Source organism: Anser anser (assembly GCF_964211835.1).
Source record: "Anser anser genome assembly, chromosome: 1".
NCBI lineage: Eukaryota > Metazoa > Chordata > Aves > Anseriformes > Anatidae > Anser > Anser anser.
In genome coordinates, this window is record NC_139720.1 from 138,663,552 (window position 1) to 138,691,331 (window position 27,780).

Sequence of the window (27,780 nt, forward strand, 5' to 3'; positions counted from 1 at the left end):
GGACATTTCTTTTATGTACAAACTATACAAAGAGATTATTTGCATTTTAATTTTGGAAACAGAATGAAATTTTAGAAACTTTTGTGGTAGAAGAGCTTAGTAGACAAAAGGAATTATTAGAGGTTTATATATATATTCAAATCCTCCTGAAACAGAGTATAAAATTTCCTTGAAAAACATATAATACTTGAACTTTGAATAAATCAAATATATATATATATATATATAAAACAAACAGCCCAGTAACCTAAGCTTTACACACTTAAAGGTTCTATTTTGTTTTACTTATGGATTTTTACCATTAAGGGGGAGAGAGAGAGAGAGAGAGAGAGAGAGAGAGAGAGAGAGAATACACAGATTTTTATTGGTATAAATTTCAGCCAGCTCTAGTAAATATTTTTGTCTGATTCAGTCAGCCTTAAGTGTAGGGCAATACCTGACTGCTTGCAAAAAGCATTAATGAAAGCTGGCCTTACTCCTTGAAAATAACTAGTCTCATTGTGGACTTCAGCAGTAACTAGTAATTATAAAAATGAAGCTTTATCAATCCACTGATGAAATGACAACCATGCAGAAGATATTATAGACTACATAATGAATATCAGAAATTTGATTTTTTTTGTCTTTCTTATACAATGTTATTGTATTTTCATTTCTCTAAGCTGCTGTAAAATCATTATTATATATGCCACAGTGAAAGAATTTAACACTATTACTATTATCATCATCACTCAGGATGATTATATGCAAAATGTACAGTCATTTTCACCTCCTGTTATGCCTTAGCCATGCTATACTACCTGTACACCTTGTGATATTTGATTGTTTTAAATAAGATATGCATAGGCTTACTCTGCTCTCAGTTACAGCAGTGCATGTTCAGTGAAGCCAGCTGTGTGGCAACAATGACTGCAGATTTTGGTTCATTCTTATCCTGTCCTAGAATAAAAGGAATACATGCTATTTTTAAAGCTTACATTTTCACTTGTTCTTGTATTGATAATCTCAAGGCAGATTTAGTACCTTGCTTGCAGAGTTCAACTCAGATATCTAAAGATAACCCCGAAGCAAGCTTCCGTATCACTAATACTCTTCACATATTATTTTGCTGATCCCGAGAGGGAATCTATAATAATACAAAGAGAATCTGGAAAAGTGAAACTGTAAAAGAAATATACTGTATTTGTGGTCTTGAGAAGGAAAAGCAGCATTAGAGTGTTTAGCCTTTGGCCAATACAAAACCTATGACCATGAACAGCCTTTTACAGAAAAATCAGATGCATGAAGAAGATTCAGAGGAGTGATCAGAGCTATATGTATTTGGAGCTGCAGCAGTTTAACTCAAGCCATTTTCCATCATTCTGTTAATTAACCAGGTGCAAAAATGTGTCTGAACAATTTTATCTCCATTGAAATCTAAGTTTAGGAATGGCAGCTAAAAAGAGATATAAGCTAAACTGAAACAGACCTTAGGCCAAAGCATTCTCTGTACAGTGCATTATGTCTAAGTTGGGGGCATTATAATCAAATGTACTGCTCACCCTTCTCCTTGTGAAGGTCATCCTGGAAACATGAAACACACATTAGCAGGGAACATCTACTTCGAGCCTAAGCTCATTGCCCAAGCACTCTGTCGATGGAGTCATACAGGACAACAGTGTTGATCCTGGAGATCCCTTTTCCCCATTAAATTCAGAAGGAACCCATATAGCTAACTTGGCATAGATACTTCAGTTAAAGCTGAATGAGATGATTCCAAACCAAAATTAAGTTACCTCTTAATGGATGGAAATCATAATTTTTAAAGTTACGATGCCAGAGGCAACCCAAGAAGGCTGACAATGGGCTGCTGGCTACGAAGATCAGTGTGTTTCCATGAAGCACTAAATAAACAATAGGAGATGGAAGAAGAGGCCTGCATTCCTTAAAAGGACAAGATGTACGAAAAGTAAACTCATGGTTTTAAAAAAGAAAACAACTAAGAAAAGAAAACAAAGCAGGCTGTTTCTAAAAGTAAACTTGAATTGCCAAATGTGTTTAATGTAAAGAACCCAGCATGTGGCTGCATCAGAAATATACATTAAGGAAAAAAATCTTGTGTCTGGAATAAATTTCCAAACCATTTTGTTTCCTTTAATAAGAGAACATAGAATATGGGGGGAGGGTATCTGACACCACAACTCTGCCTTTTCTTAACTGTGCAGAAAAGATTTTAAGGGCTGCAAACATTTTACAAAGTAGCCCTAGGGGGAAAAAGGACCTAGATTTACCCACTTAATTTAAGGAATTTAACTGAAGCACCTACTTGCATGGACTACTCTACCCAGGCTCCTGACAAAACAGTCATCTCCAGGGAACAAGTGAGATCTAAGATGGGCTACATGACTCTCTGAAAGCCTGTAGCTCTTTCTACTCATGATAGAGAGTGTTTGCAGTGAGGACATTCCTAGCAGTCACTAAAGATAGGTGTCCATAAGAAGGGATGAATACCAACCCTAGAACCAAGCCATCAAAGCAGTCACGAGAAAGCACAGAAAACTGCTGCTTGGTCTATGTAAGTGCTAATGAGTGGAGTCTGTACAGCCCTGTACTTTCAGCAACGATGCTGGCCTACCATTCCCTCCAGGTCAGGAAAAATACTAGAGTCAATGACACAGTCTTTTTAGATCCTTGACAAAGAACATTAGTTGCTGCTTCCTGCAAGCCACAGAGCAACCAAAGTCAGCATTTTCTGAACAACTCAAGGGTCAATCATCACTAGGTAGAGAGGAATATATCTAGGGGACAGGATATATCTTCTGCACAGCTGCCTGAACTGTAAAGTGCTATGCATTTTATGGAGCACTGCTGTGTTCCTGGTATTCTATAACTCCACGCTTTGTGCTGGTTTCCTATGCACTGAGGATTTTTTTTCTGTGTTATAACTAAGGCTTTCTTTCTAGACAGTTTTTCTGCTTGAAATACCATAGAAAACTGTGTATATCTGCTGATTTTCTTGCTATTGATTACTATTTTTTGTGTGAGGTAAAATTTACCTGCTGTCTGACCTACATGTTTCAACAGCTCTGTCAAAAGCATTGGCATAAGAGCTCTCAAATAATAAAAAAGAGTCAGATAGTAAAATGCTATTAGCATCAGTATACTCTATGGACTGATCAGAAATGCACTTTTGTTCTACTCACATAAATTGAAATAGTACTGCAAATTTTACAAGTTACAATTTTCATCAAAATCCCTGCAAAACTAGTAAAAATTAAACCTTACCACTCATCTCCCAACACTGATATCACAGGTCTTACTTCTACACGTTGATATTTTCAGAAGGTTGGGGTATTTAACAGCTGATCTTAACCACCAAATGTCAGGTTGGGAATGTGGAATTATAATAACATTTGAAAATTCTTGTCTGTATAATTTCTCTAAAAATATACACTCTTCATTATGCTGTAGGATAACAATGTATACGTTGTGCTTCCAAGACAATTTCACAGTTGCCTTGGTAGTACATAAGAAGATTTGCTGAGTTCGAGCTTCTAGCTTCTACTGAAAAACATGATGCTGTGACTAAAGAGAGATTATATGGAAAGTCATGGCTTCTTAATCCTAAAAGCCTGTCCAGAAGTTCACTGCTCTTTTTCTAAACAAAATGTCCTCCAGACACTATAGTACATGCAACAATATCCACTGTGTGTATCAGTGTCTTTAGCATACAATAAGAACAGAAGATGAGAGCATTCATCAAATGTGCATCTTTCTGGGCTTTTTGGCGAGCACTTACAGTGAGCCAGCCTGAGATCACCAGGCTGTAGGCTGTCTGGACGTTAAGTGGTGCTGCAGGCATGCAGCACTCTAGTCAATATTAGTTTGCAAGACTTTGTTCTTTCCACTGAAATGCTACATCTCTATGACTGATAGACACAGATGATAAAATAGATTCCCCAGGGTACCTTGCATTTTTTCTTTCCTTCCAAAAAGACTGCTTTGAAGTGATGGGCAAAGAGATGTTATTCAGGTGCAGAAACTATCCCATTACTGCTCTTATGATTATGCCTTAGGCATCTCCGCACCCACACTGAGTTTGTAAAACAGTTTGTAAATTGTTTGTACACAGAAGAGACCCAAGTTTGTGCTACTGCAGGATGTGGTAGCAGCAGCACGTGAAAGTGTCATGTAATTTTAGCGTGAGGTTGTAAGTGTCATTTGTGCTTCTTACTCGCTGACTGGATTCAGGTCCAATGTTTGTCTAAAGAGTATTAGGAATTAAGTAATTTGCCCTGTGATCTGTTCCGCATCTCATACATCTTATATTTTCTTTGGATTATAGTTGTACACTTCAAAAATGTGTTGTATAATTCCTATGGTTAATGATAACATTCTGACTTGCCATTTCTGTTTTCTGTTCAGTAGATTTGAGAGTGCTATTACCAGTCCCTAGCATACTGACACTCTTTTAAAAACTCTCCCAAAATTTTTCTTTAAGTTTTCTCTATCTGCAACCAAAATACTTGAATCAGGGCAGTCGAAGAAAATCTGTGGGTTGACCTACTTACCCACATCCTTTCCAGCAGAATGGTTTCTGTTTCTTTTTTAAGTCACATGCTGATATACAACATCAAAAGTGATCTTAAATGCAAATCAAATATTGCAGAAGAGTAATGTTGCAGAATTAATTTCCTGAGCTTTTATAAGGTAATAAGGTAATAATAGGTAATAATAATAATTAATAATAATAGTAATAGTAATAATAATAATAATAATAATAATTCACAAATGTAAGATCTTATATTAATTTCACAACTATCATGAAGACTCACATTACATTATAATCTGGGAATATTCTAGTAGATTTTTACAGCATACCAGCTGCACTGGAGAAATAAACAAGAATGCCTCTAACACCATAAATTGGGAAATGGTGGAGACATAATTCATATTATTCAGATAAAACATATTTTAGATAACAATCAGCCAAAAATTATCTGAACAATTCTTTAGAGTATATTATAAGCTATTTTGCATATAAGAAATGTTGAAAAAGCATTAGAGTTCAGCCTATGTAACTTTTTTCAGCAGCTTTACAGATATAAATGAAAATGTCAAGTGCTTCTAATAGGTTAGTTTATGGGACTGTGGTAAGTATTTATAGAGATTGGTCTGGATGATTTTCCATTAGGTACAGTACTGTACAGTTTTTGGCTCATACTTGAAGGAAGTTATAAACCAAAGTGGGTTCCTCATTCCTCAGCGTTTGACATATTCTGATTGCAAAACATTTGGGGTTTTACACGATTTATTGTAAATAATCTCTCTTATAATGTTCACAGCACAATAATTCACAACCCTGAGGCAAGTGAGTTCTGCAAAAAATGACATTATATGGAAGATAACTTTTCAGAATTTACCATTTGTACATCATGTTCAGAATCTATAACACATGTAAAGTGGTCAAATCCTCATCTTTCAAATATTATTTTCTATCATTTTGTGGTATTTTATTAAAAATAGTTACAGCCAGCCTAATAACTTGACTGATGACTCAATATGTTACCACATCCCACAGCAGGATAAATTGGAAGTGAGGAAACAGGACATGCTCTTGAGTATAAGATGCCCAGCATTGGGTGCTGTGTACTGAGAGCAGTCTGGTCATGTCGTAAGAGCAGATGAGACAAAAGTAAAGGCTAACATTTAGAAAAAGTATATGGCACTAAAATTATGTTGTTAAAATGATATATTTTCTTAAACACACACACACAAAATATATAGTTTGCTTTTACTAACCTTTAAGTGAAACTGGGAGTCAGCCCTTTTCCCTTGTATTAATCTGTTTTCACCTGTCTTTTTTCATTGTTCTTTTTGAAGATGAAATTATGATAAATTATTGTTGTTATTTTTTATAATACTAAAAAGAACACTCTGTGCAGTTGAATAATTGGACTTAGAATCTGAACATTTGGGTCCTGTTACCAGTTTTATGACCAATTCAGGGTATAGAAGGGAATGTGCACACAATTAAAAGACTTCTTGTTCTTCTCCCAACCTTTTCCATCCAAACCCACTATGTCTGGAATTTTAAAAAGCTGTTAGAGAAACTTAGATTTCCAAGTGTAAATCCATTATAAATAGTCAGTAACAACTGTAGTAAGATGTCCATTCCCTTAAAAAGAAGGAGAGGGGTGTCTGAGAGGCAACCCACTCTTCATGGCTTACCAAGGTAACCTTTTAAGGCTCTTGTAGCCCAGGAAATGAGCACCTAGGATAGAACCGAGATGTTGGGACAGAGGCTGTGGTCATAAGGAATGGCTACTGCTTGGGCAAAAATTCGAAGCCACTCTCTTTGAGCACTCATGATCTCTGTAGCTTTATGACAGTCTTTGGTGAGACTTCTCTCTCTCCCACCTGCCCCGTTATACCTTTCTGTCATCTTGTGGGACATTGCAAGGGAAGGATTTCTGCCTTCACCCTGTTCTTCAGGAAAGGTCCAAGCTTCCCAGGAGACAGCCGGGCATACTGTAGATGAACTGAGTCAACAGTGCCCCAGCAAGGTGGACAAGGAGATTCCTGAGCCAGAGCAAGCTGGCTATATATTTATATATATAAAGCGCCTATCACCATGTTGATAAACACTCTTTGAAACCACTCTAATAGCAGCTTCCTGAACCAGCACACTCCCAGTAAGAAAGGCTTTGTGTCATAGAGGTTGTCTGCCTGAATCAATGTAGCTCACCTGAGGACTGAGGAGAACAACCTACACTTGGGAAATAACCAGCTCAGAGCGGTCTGACTGCAGAGATTTATACTCAGAAGTCCTAGGACTGCAGTTCACAAGATCTTTACAAGGAAGATCAGTGTTATCATATGATAGCTGTTCGTGATAATGGATATACTGGGCACAATTTGCAAACGTTGTTCAGTGTAGCTCTAAAACAAGAAATCATCAGCTTTCTTCCAAAGAAAAGTCTTTGCAGAAGTGGTTTGGGTTTTTTGTTTTGTTTTGTTGTGTGGTTTGTTTTGTTTTGTTGTGTGGTTTGTCTTTGCTAGATAATGAGACCAAGTTCATCCCCTAAGATGAAACTTTGCCTGTTCAAGCCTTTTCACTGAGATTTTGCCTTTATACATCATTTAATTTATATCCTGACTTTGCACTGAGTACTAATAGATCTCTTTGTTCCCTAACACAAGCATCTCCTTTATCTATCACAGAGTGCAGTGCTAACAAGTCAGACCTCTCACTGGAATAGGATTTCCTGAGTCATTTTGATAAGGTTTAGGAATTTCAGGGATAGCAGTGAAATTTAATATTAGTGATACCTTCTTTAAAGTTGGGAGGGAGATATTACCCCAAAAACAAGAACTTGCACATTTTAGTATTTCAAATTAGGAGGAATTCTTGCCAATTCTCAGAAAGAGTTTAAAAAAAAAAAAAAGAGAGAGAGAGAAAAAGGAAAAAAAAAGATATGTGAGACTTGAAGCTGTAAGTGTTGCATCTAAATCCATATTTCACATAAATAAATAGCCTAGTTTACAGAAGCATTGAAATACCAAATGCACAGTGCTTCCATTTATTACAATCGGGAACCTAATTCTCAAGGGGAGAAAAAAATGAAAAACCTTTCAAAGCAGACCTTGCTTGTATCCTATTCATGGGATTTGACTGGCTTGGTGTTTTCATGATAGATGTTCTGCAGAACCTGAACTGTCGTTCTCTTTAAATAAGCCACAAAATTACAAAAAAATCTTCAAAAACTGAGCAAATTGTAAGCCCTATGGTGCTGAACATGCAGACAACTAAAGACAATACTCTGCAAGTTGTGAGCTCCCAGGGCTCTGTTCCTCCCAGGGGATTAAGCCTAACCCCTAATGATGGCACTCAAAAGTGTCAACAGTGATTATTCAAATTCTGATCATTTCAGCCTATGAGACAGGGAAGGTTTAGGGAGCTGCTGGAGAAAGGTAAATTCTAAAGAAAAGTGTTGGGAGGTGGACCAAAAGGACAGAAAGAAATGAAACAGAGGATGGGGGCAGAAGGGAAACTCGGAGTATAAATAGTGCTCCATGAATCTAAATTGTGAGCCCATGGTAAATGCCAAAAGAGGACACCTAAATGATAATGTCTATTTTTTTTGTTATTAAAAAAAAAAATGCTATTTGTTATCCTTCCTCTATGTACAATTTTCCAGTGACACCAGAGGGAAATCCTCTGTGGACTGAAGCAGGCCAAAATCCTGAATATAGATCCCTGCCCACAGGCCATAATTAAAAATGGAAATTGGCCCTCTTACTGTGATGGCCTGGTTTCCCTGAGCTTCAGTGAGTCACCAGGCATAGTTGTACAGGCTACTGAAGAGGTCACTTACAGAGAGAGCTCTAGATACAGATACTGAAGTTAAAACGAAAGGATTTGAAACCTGAAAAAAAAAAAAAAGTCATAATAATAATAATGAAGGCTTTAGGTGACATTTTTCAAAGCATGCAGCAAGAGATGAACAGATGGAGCCTGTGTGTATTTCCAGTGTTGTGTTTTGAACTTTTAGCTCAAAAGGCCTAGGGGTAAAATTAACAGTTAATAAATATGAAGTTTTCAAATATTTATTGCTTTGAAAGAAATTGCTCCTAAATAAAAAAAAAAGTTGACACCAGTCAAAATAATCCCAGAGAAACATCCATGTCCGATCCTCAGGAAAGCTTGCCGTTTTTCTTTCCCCTCTCTCCCACCTTTCCTTGTCATTGCTTATTTGTTTGCATTTTGATGCTCGTTTATTGTCCATACTTAATAATTCATCTCAATTTACCAAGGCTCCATCATTACAAAACATGCACCATCCCTCTGCAGATTGGCTGTGCAGGCTCAGACAAACAACACAATAATAACCATCACATGTACTACATGATTTTTGTCTAAACTATCATGGCACTTCAGGTGAAAGGCATCCTGTGTGTCTGTAATGTCAGGGTAGGTTGAAAACCTACAGGTCAGATACTTGAGTCTTGGTTGTGAACACCACCAAATACCTATGTGCAAAGGGTGTCAGCTTCAGTCTTTATCAACCCCTGCAGTGACAGTTCTGAGTATTCCAAGCAGAGATCAACAGTGATCCTTGAAGACAGTGCAAGATTAATGACAGCTTAACCTCCCTGAATGTCAGGGACAAGGAGTATGTTGTCACAGGACTCGCTAGTCAATATAAACATACAACATGCACTTGCTATTATTTGTAGCAGAGTATTAGTGACCAGAAGACTAAATCTGAATATCTTCAAAATTATTACCAGCCACACAGCACTAATCAGCCCAACAATATTAATTAGTGAAAGCTCAAGTATGACTTGAGGCACACTGCTGCATGGATGAGCCATGCCTAAGCTGTGTCCATCCATGCCCCGGAGCAGCCCACCAGGAGGGTGACACAAAGGCACGGCTGTGGTACAGGCTACCTCTGACCTGGCCTGCACAGACAATCGTAAGGCATGGAAGGAACAGAGGTGTACAGGAGCTTTATGCTGGCTCTCTGTCCTTACAGCAGGCAAGGTAAGGGAGAACCCAGTGCTCACGGTTTGGTCAGGAGAGGCCAACACAAGGTCCAACAGCTAAAACATTACCCAGGTCCCACATAAAGCAAGACTAAAGAAGGGTAGGTGTATCCCATGCCAGCCTGAGCTTCAGCTCAATGTTAAAAGGACAGTACAACACATTTATCAAAACACAAATGTTGGCTGTAAAAAATAATGGATTTGAATTCAAAATGTTATAGGCATGTTGACTTTGCACTAACATTGACACTCTGGTGTCATTAAAAAATTCAGCACCCCTCTCTAATGTTTAATTATCACAAGCATTGAAGCAGGGCACATAAGACCACATCCCATAGTGTTTAATGGGAAAATAACATATTGTCACTGTACTTACTGCAGTCTACTTCAATTTCATAACATTTTTAAATCAGCAAGGAGGAGGAACATAAAAAGAACTGAATGATGCTGTCAGACTTAAATGGATGCTTGCTGTTAGATTTGTAAGAGTGGTACACCTGAATACAAGGCAGATTGCTGCCTTATAAATATGTATAGTAATAATGCTGGAAATGTGTAGTGGAGAGAGTACTTAGACTGGTCAGCTTTTTATTCCTTGATTAAAAAAAAAATAATAATGAGCTTTTCACTACAATTTTCATAGTGGCAAAGCCACATTCATGCTGTGTCTTTGTGGATCTAAGTAAAACAGGCTTGACCCCTGAAGTCACTTTTTAATAATTAACTCTCTCTAAGTTCATTAAACACTAATTGAAGCTACAGAAGAAAAAATTGTGAAGTATATGCAGACAGACAGAAACACCAAACGTGATTAAAGATACTGACTGTGGTATATATGTGCAATACAGTACGTGCATTATATAGATTTCAAACTTAATTCCATAGAGATTTTTAACTCCATTATCTCATGATGAATTCTACCATGCTCAGTGCTACTAAAAGCTTCATTAACAGAGTTTCAAGCTAAATGGCAATGACATCCTAACCAATAATCTTTGGAAAGACTTGAAGAAGTAGACTCCAAACTGTACCAGATGCAGACCCTAAAGCATTTTTCAGAGCTCTGAAATGGGTTAAATGATGGATAAAGAGATTCAACAATCTTGAGAGTCCAAGTTTTCAAATTTACTTTAGTTTGTAGATTTTAATAAAAGCAATAATTAATATATACATATATATATGTTTGACAATTTTCATGGTTCAAAGTCAAGTTATTGAAGGTCCTTTTTATTCACTCAAAAGCCAAAAGTTTATAGTAATCAATAAATAGTGTGTCTCATTATAACTAGATCAAATAATATGAAGTGAAATAATATTACAGCATTACTTTCCAATCTTTTACATCTCAGAACCAGGAATATTTTAAGTGGGGGTTCAGACTCTAACAAAGGTACACACTTGCTCTTCCTAGGAAATGTGTCATTGGACTTCTCCCATCCACCCTCAAAATATCGAAACTGCTAATAGGACAAGTTCCCTGAGTGGCACAATGCTCAGACAGAGTATTTTGCCAGACAGAAAATGGCAGAGTCCTAGTCTGGGTCTCAGGAGACCCAGTCCTGCTGCAGCCTGGTGCATGACTTAAGGCAAATCGTTCAACTCCCCTGTCATAGCATTAATGTTAGCAGTAATGAGTATTTCTGCTATGCTAAAATGTAAAGGCTCCAGATCTGAACTTCCTGGGGCCAGGTGTTTCCTATCCGGTAAGATGTTTGCAGCAGAGAGAGGTTCAGAGCCTCTCTTCTTTGCCCTGGCATTACTCCAATGAGTCCAATGAATCTGAAGATCTAGGCAATGCTGCATAGGTAATGGCTAACAGAGTGAGGCTCCAGTCTCATTAGATGTCTCTACAGATTACCGTAACGCAAACAACATAGCATTAGACCATGAAAGAAGTCCATAGTATTCTACTTCTTTTGGAAAACAAACAAACAAACAAAAACATTGGTTTTAATGGACTTCATCTCAGCTCTTTGATCCTGCTTCCACAAACTCATCCTTGGTAGTTTTCAGTCTTTCTAATTCTATGGATATTGCAGGAAAGGAAAAAGGTGTTGTGTTCAGCCACTTCCAGGAAAGCAGGACTCATCACATGTAACGTATTTTTGGGAAGGCAAACACCATCACTCCAAACATCCCCTCTTCCTCCTTCTTTACACCAGTTTTTATTGCTGAGTATGATGCCACATGGTATGGGATATCCCTTTGGTCAGTGTGGGTCAGATGTGTTCCCTCCCTGTTCCTTGTGCACCCCCAGCCTCCTGGCTGGCAGGACAGCACAAGAAATAGAAAAGTCCTTGGCACCGTGTAACCACTGCTCTGCAACAACTAAAGATATTGGCATATTATCACCGCTATTTTTATCTAAAATCCAAAATACATCATACAAGCCTCTACAAAGAAAATTGACTCTATCCCAGCCAAAACCATGACAACAAACTATGTCCAAGCAGGTCTACCTGGGAGTGATTTAGTGATCCCTGGTCTACAAGCCTATGCCTCTTGCATCCCAACCTAATACAGGGCAAGACCTTGATCTCTATCAATTCCTGTTCTCACGCTGGTTTCTGGTTGAAGAGTCAGTGGGTATACAGTCTGGAAATAAGCACAGCCCATGCTAGAGGGTCAGTTTAATAGTCTCTAGCAATTACCATTGTATACATGGCAACTCTGTCTACTTAAGAAAGGATATTTAAGAAAGGACATATGGTGAAACAGTTATGGTACCAGTCTTGAGGCACCAGGAAACACTGAATACATGCTTTGCCAAAAACTTAGTAAGTCACATAAATTATACCTATTTAGGTAGATAGGTCATCCCCACACCCATTCCTACTAAAACAAACTGTATAGTCAACCTTTACATTTTCCCCAGCATCCATACAGCTCAAATGTGGCAGTTCTGCTGAACAGGTAAGTAGTAAGGGGGACATTGTGTTTAGATCCTTGTTCACCCCAGTGCTTCTGGGAATACACTTGGAAACCCTGGATGGAGTGAAGGGCTTGCAGACAGGGAGGTGAAAAATGTCTTCTCCTGGCCCACCATAGCTAGAGACAAGCCCAGGAGGAGAGCCCAAATAGATAGTGAAGGACAAGCAACAGTGTTAAAAACACCACTTCTGAGTTCCAGAGAACAAAAGTATGTCCAATTCATAATATTTTTACTTTTTTTTTCTAGTTTTACAGTCTAACAGTTGGTAAACAACTAAACTTCTCTTAGTTTAAAAACAAAATCTAATTTATTTTTGGATTTAGATTTGGTCTGCCACATTTGGTCAGTAGAATCACTGCTGATAACAACTAGCCTCTTGCTACTTAAATAAAAGAGTTTCACCATGCTTCATAATAATAGCACAATAAAGGAAAAAAAAATTAAAAAGTGAGATACAGTGATTCCTTGGAGGTTATACATGCAAATTGCACTGAATCCAAGCTACAGTTCAACAAGAAAAGCAATATTTTGGGACAACAGTTCTGCTTTTGTAATGAGCCTGTAAGATTCATTCCACTGAAATAGCTACAGGTATATTATACCCCATGAACTATTACAAAATTAAACTTCATAAGCAATATGCCAGTGCTTTGTGTGATGCATTTGCTAAAAGAATCATTCAATTTATCATGTTTTCCTGAAGCGTTATGAGACAAGGTCTTTGAATAAAACTCATTTCATTAGGCTACCTTGTTACATGGGAAGATAAGATCTACACTTGACTAAAGACATCATTCCATCATGCCCATAATCACCCTACCTGGAGAAGTAAACATTCAGGACCTTAGAAAAATGGCATTGCATTGCTTCACTAATGGTACTGAAGGAATACATTTAAAAAAAAAAAATCCAGGCAGACATGGTGAAAAATTATCTGAAAGCAAATTCAAGTACTCAGAAAACTCTTCTGTATGCACTGGGTGCAAGTCGTTCAGGCTGGGCATGCACCCCAGCTTGGGAACTTAGAAGGCAGCAGTGTGAGAGGACTATGTAACCATGGCTAAATATCAGATCCAGGGTTGCAATGCATGCCTTGCTTTTCCATTGACAGATTAAAAGGGATATCTTTTGAACATTATTATCCACACAGTTCTCATATGGATGCTGTTACATCGGCTGTAAAGACACATATATTTGCATAGCTTATATTGTTAAATATTCCTGAAGGAAATCTGAGATATAGTCCAAGCTGTGACACAAATTTGCAGTGTGGTTTTAGGTTTAACTTTTCTGTGTTTCAGTTTCTCAGCCAATACAGAGAAATCTGTTTATATATATCTGAAAGGAAGTTGTTGTGTTGCTATTTTAGAAGTCCTTGTGATGTGTTTTGATATCTGCAAGCAAATATTCAGAAGTTAGAAAATTTGAAATTTTGCAATTTTTTCCAGTTTCCCTTTGTTAAAATTTTACAAGGCTCAAACCTGAATATCTTCTTGTTTTCTGTGATGTGAGTGAGAAGTAGCTCCGGTAAAACCAACTTATTCAAACAGTCAAGGCAGAAGCAGAGCTCAGGTTTAACAAACTGTAGTGCCAGTTTCATATGAAAAGGTCCTGTGTCACCTCTGTGTCAGGTCGCATCACATTCAATATAGAAAACCCCCATTCCCCTAATTTCCCCAGGGTAAGTCAGCATCCCCAAAACCTTGAATGAAACATCATACAAGGCATACTCACGAGGCCAAGATCTTCCCAACTAGATTAACTGGCTGGCCTTTTGTATCAGGACTCACATCGACGGCCACACAATAATTTGGTGAGAAATGTGCAAACCTCTTTTTATTTTCCTGGTTTAATTTTCAGACAGATAAGTTCCTTGATGCAGCTAACTATTCAACTGCATGACTGCTCTGGCCAGCCCCAAACAGAAGAGATAAGAACACTTGTTTGAAAGGTAAATGGAGATGGGCTTCTATGGACTTATAAGAACTTGCTCTCCTGCAACCTTAAACAGCATTCTAGGTGTACAGTTAAATATGACTCTTTTTTTCCATTGCTATTTCACAGCTAAATAGTAAGTCTCCACCTTTTCCAAAAGCATTTTTCATTATGTGATGTTGCTGAACCCCTTGTCAAGAAACATCACAAACATGTCTTCTAAGCGAGGACAGTTTTCTGCTGAAAATATTTCTGGATAGAAAATTAAGAATATTTTCATTTCTTTCAGAATGATTTCATCCTGCATTGAAAGCAGGAATGTTTATTTATGGATATCAATTTTTTGCTTTTCCATATGTTGTGGGTTTGTTGTTTTGTTTTGTTTTGTTTTGTTTTCATTTTCACATTCTTCTCCTCTTCTTCCTTTATGTCCTTTTTTCTGATTTGTCAGTGGGGGAGAAAGTATGGGAAAGGCAAAGGATTCTCCTTTTTGTGGAAAAAAAAAGTCTGCATGAGATAGTATTTATCACAAATATGTTGCCATTTTTCTGCTGAAAATGAACATTTTTCAGCTACTGTGTCTCAGTAAACAAGCAATTAAAAAATCATGCTATTTGATCAACTAATCCTAACACCTTAGTTGTGAGATACTTTCCTACCCCACTGAGGGTGACTGTCCCCACTAATAAATACATTTCACTCACTGAAGCTGCAGATGAAATCTCAGATGTATTTTCTTGTCTTTGACTTCCACCCAATCCTCACACAAATTCATGTTCCAGACCGAAAAGTTCCTAGCAACAAAGTTTCTCCCTTACAATCATTGTAAGGGTAGGCTATAATTCTGTTAATGGTAAGTGTATTTAATCCTTATTGCTACCCATCCTGGTGTTCATTATATGGATTTTAGATTCAACAATGCATATGTCAGCCGATGTGAGAATCTGTCCTGGAAATTCTAAATCGACTCCAATTTCAAAATAGCCAGTGAGAAGTGAACTTTTTTTGAAGTCCTTGTTTGATGAGGTGTTTGAAGGAAATGCATTCCCTCTGTCCCAGCTAAGCTATCAGCATCCAGGGAGAAGCAAAGGATGAAAAAACAAGAGAGCAAGCTCCTTCAGAGAGACGCATACTTCGCTGACGGTAGGATTTGGACTCAGCACAAAGAAGAGGCACAGGGACAGAGAGTTTCCATTTACACAGGTCAGCGGTGTGTCAGGGAGCTGTTAAAGGCACTTTGTCTAGACTGTATGTCCTTTGATGAAGAAATTCTCTTTTTGCTATAAATATCTGTTCAGTACTTTGCTGTGGGTTTGTGACAGGGATTTCACCAGGATCACCACTCTCACATAAGGCACATATTCAGCTGAAAGACTCAGAAATATGATCTTTAATGTCAGGAACCAAAGAAAGTCAAAGCTCTAATAAGCATAGGCACAACACGGTTTACTCACAAAGCACTTAGTTTGTCAGGAATACCACATAAACTCTGGGTCAGTGAGAAGATGGCTCTGTCCTAAAGTCCTTCTTCAGACACCACCACTGATGGCTATTTCTAAAGCACCGAGGGAAGGGAATAACATTTTAATGTTCACTGATGCCTTGGTGTAGGTTAGATAGGTTTCAAAGACCATACTCCTCTCATTGTCAAGATCCTGATTTGTGAAAGGAAAGAAAACATAAACAGACCAACAGAAAATGAAATGGGAACAGAACAAGGGGGAAAATAATGAAGAAATTTGAAGGGAAAATAACCTCCTTGAAAGTGCTTTCCAACTTTTTACAAGTTACAATCCCCAAAACATTTTTGCAGTGGTACTGTTCATCCTTGCATAATGAATTCAGGACTATTAACAATAGGTTTGATTTTCTTAGTTACCTTTTGTCATTCCCTTAGAAGTAGTCCTCTGACCCTCAGGGTCCACTGGAAACCACTGTGACAGTATAATTATGATATACTAAGTATGAAGGGACAAATTTTCAAAGAGCAGGGCTGGAATTTCACTTTGTAAATGCAGGTAATAATATTCAGAGTAACACAATTATATCCAAACATGGCTTGCTTAGAAAATGTAGGGACATATAATTTCTTAATCATTTGCTGTAAATGTCTTTATACAGGAACAAGACCTTCGTACCAAGGATTCTTTTTTACTCCCATGCTGAACCCTGCATCTGCCTGTCTTGCACTTGGCAGCGTTATATAATTTTAAGTTAAAAACTAGCCATATGATATCAGGCCATATCCTCAGCTGGAGTAAATCAGCTCTGCTGAAGCAACAGATCTGTGTTGATGTACACCAGCTGAAGTTCTGGACAGTTTTTCAAAATAAAAGCACTTTGAAGTGACCCAAACTACAGCCTCCTAACAACCCTGTACAACAGATGAATGTAAATCTCACGAGTCATTGCAAGATGCTGATCTCCCATTTCAACTGAAAATATAGCCATCACAGAAGTGATGTATTATGTCTCACTTTTATTCTCTGGGAGGAGGGTGCAGGTGAAGGGAAGCAAAGGGCAGCAAAGGGTCTGGGTCTACAGTCTGTTTCTGAAACTGCCAGGACAACAAGGCTGTAGGTGTCAGCTTACCTCTGGTTCATGCTGTCTCACACAATCAGCCCGACCCAGGTGAAGGTCATGTCTCTGTCACTTGCCACTTCGGAGTCATTTACATTTATGTGTAATTGTTTTTTGAGTGTGCATGTGTTCAGAGGAGCTGGATGGCTTGGGAATTGGTAATAGGATATCAGAGCCTGTCACCAAAAGGCCACTAGTTCAAAACCAGAGCAGTTGTACAAGCAGCCAAAAGGCGCTAACTTTCAGAGAGCTGCTCAGTGGCTTAGATGAAATGAGTTGATGATTTCAGCCTAAATCTCCCTGGACATGTGTCCCTATTACAAAACCGCTCTGTCGCTGCAGCTGTCAGAAAGAACACCTTGTGGATATTGTCAACTGAAAGGTCAAGGACTGATGGTGTGAGTGTGCAGATGACTCCTTCCTTTCACCCCTAGCAGCTTGTTTTCTAGGAGTCGGAGACATGCTGCTGGAACAGTGTTGAAAATGCCACCCAGCTGCTGCCCTTGCTGGTCCCGTTCTGGAGGTTAAAGCATGACATCAGACCCATGGATGCTAAATCTCATGCCTTTCAGAATCATTTAAAACGCTTGAATGAAGTGCTGTGAAGACAGTAATAAATAAACATGCAGAGAGAGCTATAACAGGCTTCGAAAAAAAGCATTTGCAAACCCTATGGCTCACTACACCTCTCTTACTAAATTTCACTGACAATGCCAGCAGGTGCCTGGTGGCAGAATTACTGATTTGTATTTATTTTTTCCCTAGCATCTATTTTATCAAGTGCTCTTTTTTTTTTTTTTTTTTTTTCCCAGTAGCTCTGTAGGATTTATGCTCTTTACTAAGCACCTGCTTCTCACCTAGGAAATAATCACTGCTTCAGGTCTGTCTGCCTCGCTGAGGGACAGAGAAAAGGGATGGAGGGCCAAAGTACCTATTCAGCTACCAAGAAATCCACTATCACAGAAAGCCGTAATTAGGATGCTTACCCTCAGCAGCACAAAGTAAGGGATGAAACATCCTGAGCTGCAGCAACAGCCCAACCCCAAGTCATCCTACACTGCACAGCACTAGCAGAATCCCAGTAAGGCATGACAGATGCAATTTGTTGGGGTTTTCACTGCGCTCCTCTCCTCCCTACATAGCCCAGACTTTGACGGGAGCAGGCTCACCTCCACCTGCATGTGGGGATGTCTTAAAGTTCAAGCATTTCTCACAGAGATTGTAGGCATATCTTCAAATTGGGTAGATAAGATAGCAAAACAGCCATTAATCCATGACAGCACAGAGTTCAAAATCTGCTAGCCCCTGAAGTATATACCCCGTTACTTGTTGTGGTTGTTATTACAGCCAGCCCTGAGTTACCTGCTGCTCTAGCTCTGCAGTTATTGGTGTGTGAGATGAGTAGATAAAAAACATCATGGATCTGTTTGTAGGAGCTGCAATCAGCTCTGTAGTCTGAACTACCCCTGTAGTGGCAGAGATGGGGCTTTATGCTCTTGAGGTACTGAAAGGAAATCCAAGCCATGTGCTCCTCAGACCTCAGGAGAACTCGGTCATGAGTCAGAGCTTTGTATCTGATCTCATTTCAAGTAAACAGTCACATCACAGAGTTTCCTGTAACCTCAGAAATATCCTTCCTGTGCCCACAACTGACCATTTAAGTTCTACCACACTTTGGGTCTCAGAGAAAGTAAAAAGACAAAAATATCTTTCTTGTCCATTGCCTGGAGAAATTTCCATTTCTTCATTCTTCCATGCTTGTTTGTACACCTGCACAGATGATCAAACACTTCAGACTTACAGAAACCACCAAAAGCTGAAACATATGTACTGTGGCAAAGCAGATGGGTAATGTTATTAACCAAATCTGGTATCTGGAAGGAGCTAGCAAGCACCTCCCCTTCTGAAAACAGAAATTAAAATTGTTTCCTGTTTTTGGTGACTAGATGAGCCCAGGGTTACACAAAATTACCCGAGGCAGTTAATAGCACAAAAGCAATCCCAACAGCAACCACTGGCAGAAGCAGCTGGGTCCCATTCTTGTTGAAAGCCCCAGCTTCTAAAGTGTCTACTTGTTTGCCAAATCACTTCTTGACAGCTCAGGGGCTATCTAATTAGAGACTGGTTTAGACTGAAGTGGATTTCCTGATCACAGTTTTCTCAGTTTTCACAGTTTCTCAAACTGGCATCATTTTCTTCTGTGGCTGATATATAGCATTGTTTGGTCACTTGTCCATGGTCACTAAATCTTCACTACAGAACTATTTTGGGGCTATTGCATATTGCACTTTATATCATCCTATTTCCTATTTGTTTGCTGAACAAACACCTCCAATAGGTGTCTGGGGGACGTTTATTAGTGTCCTTTGTATTACAGTAGCCTGTACAGAGCTTCATTAAGCATTGTTCAAACATGGAGCAAAAGAAAGTCCCAGTTCTTACACTTCACATGCCAGAAGCTTAGAGAATCACAGTGAGTAGCCCTGGTTTAGTGCACTGCACAGTGGCAGAAGCAAGGAAAGGCCAAAAGGCTCCTGATACCTCCTCACTCCTGAAGCTCATCCATGCCACTGAGTCTTCCTCTTCCTGAAACCTCTTCTCCTGCTTGTATTTTGTTAGTCTGTAGGAAGTATAAGTCACAGAATCACAGAATGGCTGAGGTTGGAAGGGACATCTGAAAATCATGTAGTCCTACCCCCCTGACAAGCAGGATCACCTAGAGCACATTGCCCAGGATGGCATCCAGGTGGGTTTTGAATACCTCCAGAGAACGAGATTCCACAACCTCTCTGGGCAACGTGTTCCAGTGCTCTGTCACCCTCACAGTAAAGAAGTGACCTCTCATATTCAGTCAGAATTTCCTGTGCTTCAGTTTGTGCCCATTGCCTCTCGTCCTGTCGCTGGGCACCACTGAAAAGAGACCAGCTCCATCTTCTCGACACCCTCCCCTCAGATATTTATACATGTTTTATATATGTAATATATAATGTATATATATATTAACATATATGTTGATGAGGTCTCCCCTCAGTCTTCTCTTTTCCAGGCTAAACAGGCCCAGTTCTCTCAGCCTGTCCTTGTATGGCAGGTGCTCCAGTCCTCTCGTCACCTTTGTAGCCCTCCTCTAAACTTTCTCCAGTAGTTCTGTGTCCCTCTTGTACTTGGGAGCCCAGAGCTGGACACAGCACTCCAGGTGTGGCCTCACCAGGGCACAGTAGAGGGGGAGCATCACCTCCCTTGACCTGCTGGCAGCATTCTTCCGAATGCAGCCCAGGATACCACTGGCTTTCTTGGCCACAAGGGCATGTTGCTGACTCATGGTCAGCCTGGTGTCCATCAGGACTCCCAGGACTCTCTCTGCAGAGCTGCACTCCAGCAGCTCAACCCCCAGCCTGTACTGGTGCTTATTCCTCCCTAGGTGCAGAACCCTGCACTTACCTTTGTTGAACTTCATGAAGTTCCTCTCAGCCCAACTCTCCAGCCTGTCAGGGTCCCTCTGAATGGCAGCAGAGCCCTCTGGGGTATCAGCCTCTCCTCTGAGTTTTGTGTCGTCAGCAAACTTGCAGAGGGTGCACTCGGTTCCATTGTCCAGGTCGTTGATGTGTAAGTTCAACAACACTGGACCCAGTACTGACCCCTGGGGGACACTGCTAGCTACAGGCCTCCAACTAGACTCCACACTTCTAGACTGTACTTCTAGATTTCTAGAAAAGCTGCAAAAAGGGAAGTGCATAGGGAATTTTGATAAGGGGAAACTCCCTTTCTCTCTTTCCTGCAGGTGTTTGAATACTTGCAGTAGCATAGACAGCTGAGTTGCCTATTTCACCACCATGTCTGGCTCCAATGCCAATGGAGCTATGGCCACAGACAGCAAACCAACACTCCATACACCTCCAGCTCATAACCTCCTCTTGCCAATGCTGCATGCATGCGGCCCTTCTGTCTCCTACTGCCTGAAAGTTACTTTGTGCTGATTATCTTTCTGGAGGCAGCTGTGTTTAACTTTGGGTGGGTTTTGAAGGACTAGGGATCAGTCATTTTCACATTTCTTAAGCTTGAACAAACTTCGAAAATCCACTGGTGGGAGGTTCTACGTGATGTTTATTACCTGAACATGAAAAGTGTTTATCTAATTTCTGTAGTCACCTGCAGTTAAATGCAAGTGCCTGCCATAGGCATGAGTCTACCTTTGCAATTTTCTACCTTGTAAGGCATGAAATCCTTGGTGCTCGCATGCACACGTGAGTGTTTGAGCACATACTTGCTTTATTACAAAGCAAGAAACATCACTGGAAACAATGACATGCCTGTTAGTCGGCAACTGGCAAGTTAGAAAACTGCAGCAAAACATTCTCCTCTCTAATTCAAACAGACAGTTGTGTATTCTTTTTTCTCCATTGTTTTTTACTTAATTTATCACAAAGGTGAGCACAACAAATATCTGAAGTAGCTGAATGGTGGGTTTATCACATTTGACTGCTAACTCTTTGATAAAGTTGGCTGGTATATGGTTTAAAATAGTAGACATGAGTTAAAGCATCTATCCACTCACCACTATAGGTGGTGGTGAAAGTTTGTTCAAATTTCATGAAAAAAATGTGGGTCTCACTTGTGGTGGATGCTTGCCAACATATCCCAAGCCCACAGCTACCTAGTTAGCCTGTTTTGAGAAAGAGAGGAAGGAATGAAAGAACGCATACAAGTTGGGTAAGGCTGAAGCATGAAAAGGGATCTAACTTTTCACCTGATTGAAAACTTTCAGGTGCTGAAGATTCTCTCAGCAGCTCCTCATTTTCTGGACCCCTGAGGGCCAGGTGCACAAATTAGTCCAGTATTTCCTGCTGCAGCAGGATTTCCTGGATGGTTCCAGCCCCAGGTAGGTACCAACTGGCCAGGTATTCAAACGGCTACTCACATTGTATATCAAAATCTTTGGATGAACTTGGCCTCACTTATCCTGAAATGTTGTGACACTGATATGTGCAGGTGGGATTTACTTATCTATGTATAACCATGACCAGGGCAGAGCTTCCCAAAAACTAATGCTGAAAGGAAGTTGACCATTTAGGAATTGAAAATTGTCTTTTCCCTTACTCCGGACAGAGGAAAGCTGTTTGGTTTAGGTTCTCTTCAAGTAATGAATACATGTTGCTTTCACTTAATTGGAGTTCATAGTAATAGCATTGTATCAGAGATTTTGCCTAGCTGTGCTCACACACAGTGAAGGAAATTGCAAAGTCATATAGCAAAATATTATAGAAGATAGGTACAGCCTGATAGAGTGAACTGGCAATGGATCAGCTAAGCTGCACAAGTACACTCAGCTAGAAACTGGCAGATGGCTTAATTCAGGAGTGTATCAGTAATATTATCAGTAATTGTCAGCTTTGAGTTAAGATAAGATGAACAACAATATCATGCTATTGTGAAAGAAGCAAGCAGTGTACTGGGCTGTATATAAAAAGAAATACTGCTCATAAGATGTATGTTCCCTTCCCATCAGCAGGCAGGCCACCACAGGAGTCCTTGTATTCAAGTCAGGTACTGCAGGAAGGTATGATTTACGGCAGAACAAAAATAAGTAAAAGTCTAGAGGACTCAACCTGCAACGAAGGAAAGATTGAAGGGATTGGAATTATTTAAGAAATAAATTTGAGAAGAAACTCACTGATAGTCTTCAAGTATGTAACTGATCTGCAAGAATAGAATGATCTCTTCCTCATGCCTATGTTTGATAACTCATCAAATTTTGGATTAAAATAGTAAGTGGCTATCTAGATCTTGATCTTGATCTAGAAGCTTTCTAACAATGAAGACCTTTGAGCACCAACACAGACAGCCTGGCAAGGCCATGATGTTTGCGTCACTGCAGCTTAGACAAAAATCCTCCAGAATGAGAGAGAACCCAGCGACCCAGCCCAGGGCAGGAGGCTGGACCAGACGGCTTCCTGAGATCCCTTCCAGCTCTATGATCTCCTGGCATCTCAGAGCAAGTAATGCATGCTTCCAGTATTACTCACCTACTTCAGCAAACCTGTGGGTTGGTGCACACAATGCCACTGCTCAAATACATTTCTGGAACAGTGCTGCCATAGCCTCCTGTTTCTGACCATGCTGGTCAGCCAGACATCTGTGAATGTAGAGGCAACCAAAATTCACATCCCAAAGCCTCCCTGCTGTTCTACAATATTACACGTAGGGAAAACAACATTCAAAGGACGTAGTCTAGATGGATAGTGAGCACAGAAGTGTGGTATCCATGGTACACAGGGGAAATATTCATATCAGTATGGTGAAGGTTTCAAAAGATTTGAAGGAAAGGCACCGTCTCTCTGCTTTTGTTAGAGAAATAACAGTCAGAGTTGGTTAAGTAATTAATGATTAATAAAAAATTATTTATGTGTTCTAAGTCAACCAAGGTGTAAATGGTATTGAATTGGTTATTTCTTGTAAACAGAAAGTAAGCATTTGGGGAGCTAGTAATAAAAGGCTTTCTGTCACGCTGTGTTCACTAGCATTATCATTTCTTCTGCTCTCTGTTACTACGACAGTTATTCTGGGCTGATACTGAGAAGATAATTTAACAACAAGGTGTCTCAAGACCTAATTCCCTAATTTTTCTCTGTCTGCTTTTACACTGTGGGATGTGCATAAAAACAAAACAAGTTTCTGTTATGAACGAAGAAAATACGCCATACAGCATGGTAGCGCTGTTAGGAAAACAAGTCACTTAAATATTAAAATGGACTTCCACACATGGTCTTACTTCTGGACAAGAAGCAGCCAGCTGATATGAATGTTTGCAGTTTACTCACACAATAGGAAGTTTCTGGAGATACTCCTGCAGAGAAGTGACTAACAGGCATAGCAGAACCTCCTGAGATAAAAAGAAACAAACCCAAACTTTCATATGCAAAACTAATCCAAAATAAACTGTTCTCTAGGGCTTATAAATATTTAACTTTTCCTCTTTAAAATGTTGCCTAGCCTTGATGAAGGCTGAGACCTGAGATTTTTTCCAGTCTTACATCTTACCTTTCCTATATTCCATGTTTCTTTTTCTCTCTGACTTTTCTACATGTGACATTAACCAGATGTAGGAGAAATAAAATGTCCTCAAGAAAAGGGTTAATGTTTGCAGGACTTGCTATTTGATTGAAAGCATAAATAAAGCCACTCCCCAGCTAGGCTACAAATCTTTAAGTATTTGAATCAATACTCAAATCTTTGAATTACTTACTGTATGACTGCCTGGGATTGCAGGGGATTGAGCTAGGTGACCTTGTGAGCTTGTTTAATATAATGGTTGTTTCTATAAATGATCGTTCAAACAAACCAAGTAGAACCTACAAACAGATGAGATTTGCCCATCAGGAACCCAAATGTATTTCTTCATAGGACAATACATGCTATTTTTCAACAGTCAATTCCATGAAAAGAAATACACTTTATGATCTATGAGACCAATAAAAACTAATTCAGCTTGAAAGATGAATTTCAGTTTTTAAATAATTCCAGTGAAATGAGTGTGAAAGACCTACAGATCAAGAATTATTCATAGAAATTATTTAGACAATAGTTTCAAATAACCAACAAATGTGAGAAAACTGCAAGCTATTAACACACTATTCTCATGCCAGAAGAGGGGCGGTATATGAAATAAATTATTCAATACAAAGAATTTTATTGCCCAGTTTTACTTCAAACAGTGTTTTACCAGGAACACCTTTTCTGTGGATCAGGTCACTGATGCAATGTTTTCAGTAGGGCATGACATACAGAAGACATTCACTTGAATTGGTCTGTATAAAAGAGGCACAAAAATTCAACACCTAAATTCAGGCATGACTTTTCCTAGAACCAATTTGTAGACAGCAGAGAGGGAGAGATGCTGCCTCCGAGGACTATTTGCAACATCTAGTTTGGACTTGTATTCTGGTTTGCCATCTGGAAGAGACTGTAGAGAGAAACATGATTCTAAGCCTCTAATTTAGACACATTAGGGGCATAAAGTGAAATACAGAGAATACTTATATCATCCTGCAGCAAACACTGGATAGTGGCCAACAGGGGAAATTCCCATATGCACGAGAGCACAAAGAACCAGTCTGCAAAGGACTAGCACCATGCACACAGTGCTACCTGACTTTCAAGCAAGTAATCTCAACAGAAAAGTCTCTTGGCCCTCTTCTGGGGAGGACGGCAATTCTGAAAAGTTACTGTCTAGGTAAAACAAGCACCAGGGCACAGAGATACACAACAGCAGGAACAAAATCCCTCATCTACTCATAGGTAGAGATGGAGTGACTAGGAATAGCAGCGTTCTCCAAACCATTAAATGTTTATGTGATAGAGATGGAAGCATTTCCTTCCTGGCCAGACTTTCTGGCCTTCCATTTTCCATTTGATGTTCCTTCTACACTGCCAACACAGGCTTGCTGTGATGTGATTTTTGTAGAAAGGAAGACCGAATGGACTACCAGATCTTACCTATTGTCTTGTGTTCCTTATCACACAGACCTGCTTTGCTGCTCTAGCCATGACTGGAAACATGAAGTGAGTAATTATGCAGAATTCACTGGTGATACTTACTCCTCCAGTCTATGCATCTATTGTTGGCAAAACTATTTGTCCTTGACAAGTTTTGTCAGTTAAAAGCCATACTGTTCTTTGCCCAAGAAGAGCTGTCACGACAGCATCTTGGCCAAATTTCATTAATGATGCAACACCAAACACTTCCTGCAGATTGCTTGAAGGGATTGTTCTTACCCAATTCCTGCCTTAAAATGGCATAGGAGGTTGCTCCGAAGTGTTAAGTAAATCCCTACATTTACCCCTTGACTTTTAAGTAGTGAGATACTTTCCTTTCACTTCCAGTTTTAGGACAAATCCATCATGATAATGGTCCAAGAACACCAGCTCTCTCTCCTATACAACCCAAGATGGTATAAATCCCTTGAGGATAACTGGCATTTTGAATTAATGTCTTTCGGTCAAGAAATCTCACAAAACCGTTGCCCTGTTTCAGAACTACCCAACTTGGTTGTACACCTCAGCTTCAAACCTGGACTTTAAAACAGACCTTAAACCTGACATGGAAATTGCTTCCAATTTCTCCTTCATATGCAGCCTGGTTTTTATTTTCCACAAACCAGTTTCCTCTTCTTTGCTAGTTGGATCTGCAAACGCTTAAAGAGGCACCTAAAATTTGCTCACCAGGCTCAGCTTAGCTAGAAACAGATTAGGCACAAAGGAGAAAAATCAACCCTTTATTTTCCAGAAAGATTTTCTTGCTTAAGCTGTCCAGGAAAGGTGGGGTGCAGGCTCCCAGCCCTGCCACCCACAGCTGGGACTATGGCAGAAGGGATGTTCATAGTCCCCAGCAGAGAAACATTTAAAGGCATTTAAGGCACCCTATGAGCAGCAGCTGGAGATTGCAGCCAAGGCAGCTGTTGCAGTATGTGGGAAAGGGGACTGCAGATTAAGACAGACAAGTCAGCTTAAGGGAGCATTTGGACTGAGTTCCGAGTATAGACACCCCTTCTCCACTGACAGCTGTGCCTAAGGAAGGACAGTGGAGCATGCACTTGCTCCAAAGCCCAAGACGCACAAAAGGGAAGCAGAACAGCTTCTCAGACTTGCCAGCAAGTGCTGTTACTGTCTTCAGACCCTCGCCAGACCGTCATTAGGGAGCACCACATGTGTGTGGCAGACATCACACCAGACACAACTGTTGGCAGCCCCATGCAAATGGAAGGCCAGTGTCGGTCCTCCAGTGCTTAGCTGGGAAGGGATAAAAAGAGAGGAAACTCCATTTGAATGCCAAATACACACTCAGAGACACTTATCTTTGGAGTAGAGTCAGGGCAGGAGCTTACAAGAAGTCTTGTGTCTCCTTTCCCTCTCTCCCCTGGAGTAATACCTTGCTGTTGTGGGTTTATGTGCTTCTGAAAGGCCCGAGAATGAACAAGGCTTGGAATCTCTTTTTGCACAACAACAGTCTTTCATAAATCCAGAGGTGAACACTTTCTGCCTCTGGCCTGTGTTCCCACACCTTGCCTTTGCACACATGCAGAGGCAGAGCCTGGGACTGTACCACTGAGGAACAGTGGCTTCCAAGATAGATGGACAGCTGATCTGGGAAATGCAGAGAAACCTGAGTATAAGCTAATGTGCCAGGTCCCAAAGAGTTTTTCCACCCATTTTCCAGTCTGGAGCCTGGACATAATTCAGATTCAAAGTCTGGACTTAGTGAGAGCGCTGAGCTCAGAACTGTGTGCTTGGCATGTCCCTGGCCACCCTCCCAGGGCTTTCAGCAATAGCACAGGCCACATGGACAGGTCAACCATGAGGGGCCTTTACTGCTCAGCGTGCTGTGGGTTTACAACAGAATACCTTTTTGCACACTTTGGAGGGTTTAAAGAAAATCCCACAGTTGAGCTCAACTGTGCAGATGCACAGAGCACATCTGACCCCAGATGAGCATCCTGCACCTGTGGGACTTCCACAAGGCCTATGGAAAGTAACCTGCCCCCTCTGTACTTATCCCTTGGAAGGAACACCTCAAATCCATGGAGCTTGTTACTTACTTTATCCCCATTGCTGCTTTCCGTCTCAAGAAAGCAGGATGTAACCCTGCTTTATAAGCAGTAATTTGCAAGTGTACAATGCCAAGATCAGCACTGTGTTCCTCTCACAAGGGCGGAGACTTTCATATTTGCTGCAATGGATGAGACATAGCTTCCCAGTTAAAACAATTTGGCAGGACTCTGCCTAGTAACGCTGTCATCGACACAAAAAAA